Below are 10021 nucleotides of genomic sequence, written 5' to 3'. Positions count from 1 at the left end.
AATCCGAGGAAAATTTCAAAGTCCTTAATCAAATCAAATAAAAGTCATATTCATAAAGGTAAATAAAAGTAAAATGTAATTATAAAGGTATAAGAAGATGTGGTATGAGTGCCTATGGGACAAATCTCTGTCCAAGTCCCAATTTGTAAAAAATAAAAACCATTATAGGCCAAAGTACAGTCTTCAAGACGTAGCCTTGGTTTCCACCGAACAGCAAGCTATTAAGGACCCCACAAAAGACTTGTCTAAAGCCATTCAAATGGGAAAACCAATTGTATAATCTATAAAAGAAAAAAAAAAAAAGGAAAACACTTATGAACCAAATCAACAAACGACAACTACTGAACATCAACTTCATGATTAGGACGGGTGAAAACAAATGCAGCGGTTTTAAATGTTTTAATATGTACCAAACTTCCCCCTTATCTGAAACAATATTGCAACATCACAACATAAAAAGCGTTTGCGTTGTTTGTCTTTGTTCTTCTACTTAATTTCTTGATTTCCCCCTTTGACATCTTCCCTCCCTTGTTATAAACATAAAGTATCTACCTTAAATAATGTATTTTGTTGTATTTGAGATAACCACTCGAAGAAGAAAAATGTTCTCTTACGATATATATTTTGTTTGAATTCATGCTGAACTATATTTGTGATTTTACTTTTTAGAACTCTTTTTTTAATAACAAAAATCTTATTTTGAGATTTTATAGCACGTATTAACACTAAATCCATTTCATGCTACTTGATATTTGAGTCTGGAAAACATGGTTTGCTTATTTTAAAATTGAAATGACTGAGAACTTATTTGCTGTAACTATAAAATCAGTGCCTGGTACTAGAATATAAAATCTTTTTTATTTTGTGTTTTGTTTTTGCTTTTTTTGTGTTTCGTGTCAAGTTTTTTCCAACTGATGTTGACAGTTTACAGTTCTTTTATTGTGCTTTTTCACAGCTGTCCTATATTAGGGAGTTGAACGCTCACTAGTATTTCTATTTGTCTATCTCCAGTTACGAACCTGTAATTCAGAGGTAGCCGCTGGTTGAATCCTTCCAGCTCAGTTTCTCGTTTTATCAGTTGGTTTTATCTTTAGAATTATCTCACAGTTTATCATGTCAGAGCATTTAGTAAACTACTAGACTATATAGTATGGGTTTTGCTCATTGTCAATGACTGTTCGGTGATCAATAATTGCATACATTTATTGTGAGAATTTTTTGTCTTTAGAAGTCATACCATATTTTCTTAATTATATATTATAAATTACTCTTTACCTTGGGGTTTTTTTCTGCTTTTGTATTAGTGGAGTGACCAAGCCAACAACTTTTCAACTTAAATGGACAACCCTACCTGTAGGCTAAATCATGAATTTTTAGAAAGAGAAATGTTTATTTTCAATTTTTGCCTGGTCGTAGAATTCAAATAAGGTGATTTTTTTTTAAATAAGGTCAAAGGTTAGTGATTGAGTTTTTCTCTATTGTCAATTTATTTCACAAGAGGTTATAAAAAGTCTCAAAATAATATCTGAATTGTTACTAAACAAGAAATTTATAGTGAAATAAAATGTGACACTTCATTTTAAACTTAATCTGAAAATAATGAAACCACCAAATGCCCATTTTAAAGGGAATTCAGACTAACAACAGTAAGAAAATAGAAGATGGAACAACAACCGACTCTCAATTCATTTTTGTTTTACATCGCATGTACTTTTAAAGACATATTTCTGAATTTTACGGCTTTTAAAAAAAAATCAAAGTCAATTTGGTTTTTGCTTTGATGCATATTTATTGCCAGTCACAAATATTTCACAAGGCAATTAAATCAAATGAGTTTAATGATGGACTTAAGTTTCAGCGTATATTCTAGCTCTATGAACTTTTAGGTTTTATCTGCCTTTGCCTTACAGAAGCACACATGGACCCCTCAGAAAGAGTGATTGTATGGGGTATTTTAACATACAAAGAATATGACAACATTCGAAAACCTGACATCAGTCATCGTTTTCATCGTCGTCTTCCAATATTGCTCGATGAGTTAGATAATTTCCACAACCATCAGAGCCTTCATATGAACAAATATTGGTATACGCGGATATCTGTTGGTTGCATACACAGTTTTTATTGCAAACTGTTTTTCCCTTCCACGTATACGTACAAACAAGATCTTGAAGGAAATCTACTGACATAGGTCCCTCAAAGAAAACCGAGGGAACCCCGTTTTTACCCTCTTGCCAACCAGAGTCTTTGGAAGGTATGATCACTGGTTTAACAATATGAGAGGTCATTCAAACTAGCATTTGAACCATTGCACGTGGGATATGCTGTAAAACGAGTTTTCAAATGGGAGAATTTCACAAGACTGACATTCTTTGTGGCGGCAAATTCCTGCCTTAGCTTGATTAGATCATCATGAAGATACATGAACTTTCCCTTCGGATCATACAATGAGGCGAGAAAATCACTTTCAATGTTAACGGCAATTCCTGATCTCCCGTTTGAAAACTTATCGGAAGAGGGTATTACCAGCCAAGTATTCAGCCCTTCGGTGTTGACATTTATATGAATTATATGCTCATTTTTATAAATATACCGTTTGCAAAAGTATTAATTATTCGAAATACTTAGGATTTTCTTATACCAGGCATAGACTACTTTAGTTGTATTTGGCACAACTTTTTGGCATTTTGGTCCAATGCTCTTAAACTATAAACATGTTTGGCTTTCTAATTATTTTGACCTGAGTGTCTCAGATGAGTTTTATGTAGACGAAATGCATGTCTGGCGTATCAAATCATAAGTCTGGTAGCTTTGATAATAGTTATCAAAGGTACCAGGATTATAATTTAGTACGCCAGACGCGCGTTTCGTCTACATAAGACTCATCAGTGACGCTCATATCAAAATATTTATTAAGCCAAACAATTACAAAGTTGAAGAGCATTGAGGATCCAAAATTCCAAAAAGTTGTGCCAAATACGGCTAAGGAAATCTATGCCTGGAATAAGAAAATTCTTAGTTTTTCGAAAAATTTAAACTTTTGTTAACAGGAAATTTATAAAAAGAAATGACCACATTATTGATATTCATGTCAACACCGAAGTGTTGACTACTAGGCTGGTGATACCCTCGGGGACGAAACGTCCATAATTATAACTTGGAAGATTGAAAGAAGATCAAATTTCCTCTTCAAGGGGGTAATTTTTATCAGATTTACAACATTTCCACATGGTACCGTCATCACGGAATAGAGCTGAAGGTATGGGACCAATAGGATATGCCACGATTCTGACTACATTCACAATTCTCACGAACATTAACAAGAACTAAAGCTCGACGAACTAATTTCACTGGGTTTATATGTGCCTTAAAAAAGTCACCTGATTTACACTTTGACTTGCATTTCTGTAGAAATATTTAACAATGACTAAGGATGATTAGCAACGTTAAATGGATAGGTCATATTTGAATGCATATACCCTATCAAATCAGAGACATTCTTCCTGTCTCATTTCATTGCCGATGGCTTATTTTCTTTGTGTTCAGTTTCTGCTTCTGTGGCTAATCTCGATCTTGATCTCATTTCAAAACTAAAATGCGCTAGGATGTGTCTTGTAAGCATCCATCGAAGTAAATTGGAGTTTTCCCCTGTCAGTCGTATGATGCCTCTACAACCTTTGGAATCTTAAATAATAGTTTTCTCTGTAGCATATAACTCCAGATACTATTTAAGGCTCCGTGTTTATATCTGATTGAAAACTCACCTGACATAAAGACAGATTTTACCGTTTCAGACAGATTTAACATATCGAATATGTAGGCTGGTGTCCACCTAACATAGTTCGTCTGCTTTGTAATGAAAAAGCATTGCAATATTGCAACTACCATTTGCAAATGAAAAAGCCACGACCCATTCCGTTCAGCCTTAATGTTCTGTAACAATATCTCAACTGCACGAAAAAACATATCCCAAAATGCGTATTCAGAATTCTTCAAACAATGGCAACATATGTTCTTTGATATCAGAAAAGAACTGTCCAATACCTTTTTGGGTGTTTCAGCAAATGAACTGTGTCAGTCAAAGGACGCCTTCCATACATGTCAATATTAATTAAACTATTTTAGTCTTTACACAAATTGAAGAATGCTTTTCGATTAAACAAACGAGCCACGAGAGCCTCATATACATACTCGAACACAACGATTAAACTGTTTTCCAACAATCATCTGATCTACCGTATCAGGAGCATAAGTACCAGAGTCAACAAGAAAGTCATAAAGCCCAGCTAGTGCCCATTACTCGCCAACTGTTACTATGAAACAAGAAAAGCAATGACTTCCTCCTAGTCTTATAATGTGTGATTGAAAATCGTCTGAAATATACCATTTTACATTTGGGTAACATCATACAATTAATTGTCAAATGCTTGCACAACATATTGTTGACCAGCACGTTTTGACATATATAGACATTGTTTCATAGTTGTAAATAATATTGTCATGTCGCTAGGCCTGGCATCTATAACCGGAACATAGGCTACAGACGAAATTTCAGATTTAGAAAATGGAATCGAATCTAAGTTTTGTCTCCTAAGAAGTCGCAGAAATACCAAAGACAGGACAGATTTGTTTAGGTTTTCCTTGACACAAGACCCAATCTTCACCAAATCTCATCAACATCAGAATAACGAGGAGGTCCATATCGTTCTGTTGGCCTTTCGAAAGGTAAACATGGCATAAGATTGGTAATTGAATCATTCAACGACAAAGATCTTTCTAGTCCACGTTTAACATTTATGGAACGTATAAGGGCGTTTGATGATTCGTTTTGATACTGAAAGACAACTCTAGCCATGGAGTGAAATGTATTTTTACCATCGATTGTCTCAGCATTTTAGGCAATCTTTCTACTCCCTACTGTATAACACGACCACATTTTCTAAATAGAGCAATATCATAAGGTACATAACATGTCTTGGATTCTGCCTATTTCTAAATCGGCTCAACTAGTCCGATATCTACGTACTTCAGAATAGGATGCACAAAAACCATGAGAGTTTGGATTTTCAATAAAAAACGAAGATAAAATGGGGTAAACAGGTTTCTGTTTAAAGCAAGTATGCATACTGTAATTGTCAGGGCCTTTTGCAGTTTGTCGAAAGGAAGTGCAGAAGTATTACTACAATCTTTTCATGAGCATCAGAAAAACGAGGAGGTCCATATCATATTTAATGAACTATAATGCAAAGTTGAAAATCCCCACTAAAGTTAATTTATTAGAAATACTGACTTGGAATGGCTTCAAAACTTTGTTATAAGAAGTTTAAAACATTTCAATTCGGAAAATCATGAAATTATCATTATAATCTAAATTAACAAATGTTGAAACCACTTCGTTAAAATAGTACAGAGTGTGCTTTCGTTAAACTGAGTGAAAATGGACAAAATTAAGATTTTTTTTTAAGGAATTCTAGTTTTACTATATGATAACAATTAAACTCTGTATAAAATGCAAAATCATATGTCAAAAGAACAAAACAAAGTAACAAAATTCAAATTTTTTCCCATGTTGAAATTTGAAAAAAAGTCCAAATGTCTTTTTTCTTTCCAATTTATAAAAAAAACTGCACCGCAGAAAATTTCTACGACCGTAATAAAGTTAGCTTAAGGTATTGGCTTTGCAAAAAAATCGTTTTCAGCCTGAAGGTATGCCGGTCCATTAAAGTCGTAAAATCAGCACCTTATTCTTGATCTGTCACTCCACTATATAGCCTATATAAAAAAAAGATGTGGTATGATTGCTGTAGGGCCTTCGACAATGAGCAAAGCCCATAACGAATAGTCAGCTATAATAAAGGCACTGAAATCAGAATCGTAAAACAATTCAAATGAGAAAAAACAACGACCTAATAAATGTACCAAAAAAAAACGAAAAACAAATATGTTTCACAGCAACAAACGACAACCACTGAATTACAGGCTCCTAACTTGGGACAGACACGTACTAAAACAATGTGGCCAGGTTAAACTTGTTAGCGGGATTCCAACCATCCCCTAACCTTGGACATTGATGTAACAGTACAACATAAGAACGAACTTAAAATTCATCTCATCATATGGATACAAATAGAAATACTCCTAACAAAAACACAGAGCAGACGTGGTCAGATACCAGTCCATCCCTGACAGTTAGTTCAAACCCTTGAACAACTAATTTAAAAAAATCTTGCATCTAAGATCGAGACTACATTATCAATCAGTTAACATCCAACATCTAATAAATTTAGCGTAAAGACGTTATAAACAGTTAGAGAAAAACATGACCTTGTGAAATGAAAAGATAACTGTGCTAGTTTGGGGTTTTCAGCTATATGGCATCCTATTATGCCAACAGTTTTCCAGACTTTTCGAACACGGGCTATGATAGATTGTATGATAAAGGAATGTTGTCAACCTTTTTTTTATTTGAGTCATATAAAACTGTAACATTTGAAAGCAACAAGTTAATGATATAATCCCCAACCCTTTTAAAGTAATATATCAGGTTTGTAAAAATTTACACAATATGTCTTTTTTTTACCAGTATTATACATTTAGTATATCCATCGGTGATAGCTATATATACTTGTGTGACATAACCATATACTAAAGCAACCTGACATTATCAAATGTTCTTAGTTTTAATACTGAACTGAATATTTCAGCAGTATTGGATATGAAATTACCATCAATAACTGTATTTGCCTTGAATTATTAAACACTGGACACATTGTTGAATCATACATCATTAATGTGTCATCCATCAAGATACAGCCCGTGTCAAAATGTCTGTAAGAGACTCATGTTAGATAAAATCTAGGAAAACTAAACATTTTTCAAAGGGATGTGTTGTAGTGTTATGATTGTATAAAATAATTGTTTTCCATATTCAAGTCCACCTTAAGTTACGTCATACAAATAACATAACTCTGTTTAATGTGCTTTACGATTTTGAAAATGACAGAAGAAATAAAATAACAAAATCGTCAAATAACAGTATGAATAAATTAACAGGATCATGAAATAAAAATAAATGATAAAGAACATTTATTTTACTAAACAATCATGTTAAACTCATGATGTATTCTTGTGTTTGATTTTTTGGTGGCATTCGAATGACGGATAAAAAGTTAATGCAAATAAAAGAAAGAAAATTGATGATTTGATTCAAACACATACAAACAGTTTAAATATGTCAGTGGTTATAAATTACATTTAGGAATAAATACCTTAGCCGTATTTGTCACAACTTGTTGGAATTTTGGGTCCTCAATGCTCTTCAACTTTGTACTTGTTTGTCTTTGTAACTATGTTGATCTAAGCGTCACTGATGAGTCTTATGTAGACGAAACGCGCGTCTAGTGTACTAAATCATAATCCTGGTACCTTTGATAACTATTTACCTGATTACCTAAAACACAGTCAAATAATACTGCATTATCTACCGACCAATTATCTTTTTAAAATACTCCATTAAACTTCAAGAATACCTGCGAAAAGCTTCAAAGTTAGAGCAATCCACCGACTCACGGCATACCAACCAACAAATATAACATCATCATTGTACAGTTAAGTAAGCACCTCATTTAAGTTTACTATAAATAGGCATACATTGGACACTTAAAACAATTCCAATCCGAAAACTATTCAGGCATTGCACTTTATTCCAGTTGTTAATGAAAGTCGAATATACAACTTTAAGCAGCAAAATCAGAAATCTCGCATGTTTGTCATTTATCAGACGAAACTTACATAAAACTTGTAATTGTAACAGATGTATCAATACCAGATGTGTATATGAAATTGTGCAAAAATTAAATTGGAAAAAAAAATTAATTAATTTATAGGTGAAATTACAAGCAAAACTTAAAAAACAACTTCTAAATATGTTTCTCTTACATCAATCTTGGGTCCGCGCCTGGAATATTCATATTTTATATAGATCTCAGAAAGATACGCACCGGAAATAAGTCGTCAGGAAATTGGCACATTTTCTTAACAAAAGAAAAACAACAAACGAGGAAACAAATTTCGTGTTTTTTATAATCCGCTTGAATGAATATCCCGGGGGTGCTAACCTTATACAAACTGAGTGTGCATTCTGATAGCGAATAGAAAGAATCTTTAGTTTAACCATGGACAATCATTCATTCAGTAATGGATTTACCAGTTGAATTAATTTGTCGTTAGTTACTAAAACTCCAAAACGCAATTTATTACAATTAATATCAATCACTGATAGCAGATAACAAACTCGTAGATTATTTAAAGGACGAGTATTACATATTTGCAAAATCTACATGACTGCTCACAATTTACACTTGTATTATCATTTTTCTTTTTGGTTAGTAACATCACTTCTTAGCAACTATGAAAAAACAGTTAAAATGAAACAGTACTCAGAGGTAAAATAAAAAACCGGTATGCTGGGGCCATATCAAGTATTACTATTGTATGTGTGGCCGTTCAGGTCAAAACAGTTTCCATCTACATAGTAGTTTCTTTTTCAATCTAAATACATGAGCGATTTAGATTCTTGTGAGGGTATTTAGATGCATGATTTCACTAAGTAAAAGCATCTTGATGGAACCATTGCTATGTTGACATGGACTATAATTGGTTAACGTAAATGTTAGAATTCAATGAAGAAAAACAAGCGTATTCTACATTAATGATTCTTAATGGCACATGCATATATGTTCGGAAACAAATATGATATTAGATGGAGAATAAAAATATATCTTGTAAGCTTAACTCATTTATTTCTTAGACTGGGTCGCTCTTTGTTTGATGTTTATGTCCGCAGACTATGTTTTTCTATATTTGTTCGGTATTGAGTTAGCCTTAGTAGCTGGGAGTTCTGTGGTTTTGATATACTTTGCCAATCACTATTTTTATTTTTTTCTAATTTACTCACTTACGTTATATGGTGCTGTCTAGTTCTTGGATATACTATATTAAGTCTCAAACGACCAATCACAAAATCATCTAATTACTAACGAAATACGAACTTACACCACATAAAATTGATTAAGTGTCATGAAGTGTTCTCTTTTTTACCTAATGGCTTAGTTATTATCGATGGAAACTTGTTTAAGAATGTTTACTTCTGTATCATACCAATAAATATTGGTCGTATTCTAAACAACCTCGATAGCGCAGACTTTATAAGCAAAATGTACAAGTTAATGAAACTGTCGTTGACATCTGTCTATGTTTAATCACTGTGACTTATAGACAACTTCGGTGCCCCATAGTTATATCAGCTGAGACATGCACTTAACGTCAAACATGAGGGACCGGAAGTTAGTGTATGTAATTAAAAGCTGTCACAATCACGGTTCATTTTGGTTTACGTTTCCATCAATAACCAAATAGGGCAAATCAGTGTCAAACTGTATGTCTTTAACATGTTTAAGATAGTTCATCAGATGTTGCCTTACATACTATTGATTGTGAAATGAAAAAAATAATGAATCACATTTCACTTTACATATTGGTAAAATTATAGCGCAATATTTTAGAACAGAAACATAATCATGCTATATTATGTACATAATTTTACAGTAATCTAACATAACCTTATTTATTGAATTTAATAATTTCAATGATTTCAAACGGAACATTACATAAGAGAAATTAACATTGTATAAAAATTGATTTTCTTTCATTTTTTTAGAATTCAAAGCATCAACGATTAATTTACTTCCAAGTATACAACATTTGAAAAGAATGTAATGATGTTAACATCGAAATATTGTTATTTAAGCGAAAGAGTGCCTTGTCTAACAAAAAGAAAAAAGGTATCCAAAAACACAAAATTATGTTATCATAGTTCTAGATCTAGTAAACGGTAATCTCATATTTGCTATTCGTGTTTTTGTCGAAGAATATTACTACTCGTTATTTTCAAATTTGTGTATTTTCATAACAATTGTATACAATGCTTATTTCTTTTTAATGTAAAAGAGGGACGAAAGAT

The sequence above is a fragment of the Mytilus edulis genome, chromosome 4 (assembly GCF_963676685.1).
Source record: "Mytilus edulis chromosome 4, xbMytEdul2.2, whole genome shotgun sequence".
In the NCBI taxonomy this organism is placed as follows: Eukaryota; Metazoa; Mollusca; class Bivalvia; order Mytilida; family Mytilidae; genus Mytilus; species Mytilus edulis.
The sequence above is the reverse complement of the archived record's forward strand: the minus strand, read 5'-3'. Positions refer to the sequence as shown.